A 299-nucleotide genomic window follows, 5' to 3' on the forward strand; every position below is an offset into this window, starting at 1 on the left:
TCTATGTATGTAAAGACCTATTTTCAATCTAACTATCCCTAATCTCTGTCTCGATCCGACTAAGCCAGGAGTTCCCGACCTCCCGATACATACAGACCCCTGTATAGAGACACATGTAGATCATCTTTAGCGGGACTGTTGCAACTCCCTAGTTACGCGTCCGTGTATCACTCCTCCGGGCTACCACGAATGAACGAATACACAGACATACCACTTCAGATCTACTCTAAACGACTATGATTCTCCATCAATATATACATGCATATACATTAGACGTATATATGCATATCTATCTATAT

General features: G+C 41.5%; 1 protein-coding gene across 1 annotated transcript in view; it reads right to left on the reverse strand.

Moving 5' to 3' along the window:
- The window catches only part of CSUI_010548 (glutamate leucine phenylalanine valine dehydrogenase family protein), a gene marked incomplete at its 3' end in the record, with an annotated part of 1,639 nt that overhangs the window by 1,046 nt on the left and 294 nt on the right, over positions 1-299 (reverse strand). The gene's annotated exons all lie outside the window — the stretch shown is intronic.

The sequence above is a fragment of the Cystoisospora suis genome (genome assembly GCF_002600585.1).
Source record: "Cystoisospora suis strain Wien I chromosome Unknown contig_7740, whole genome shotgun sequence".
In the NCBI taxonomy this organism is placed as follows: domain Eukaryota; phylum Apicomplexa; class Conoidasida; order Eucoccidiorida; family Sarcocystidae; genus Cystoisospora; species Cystoisospora suis.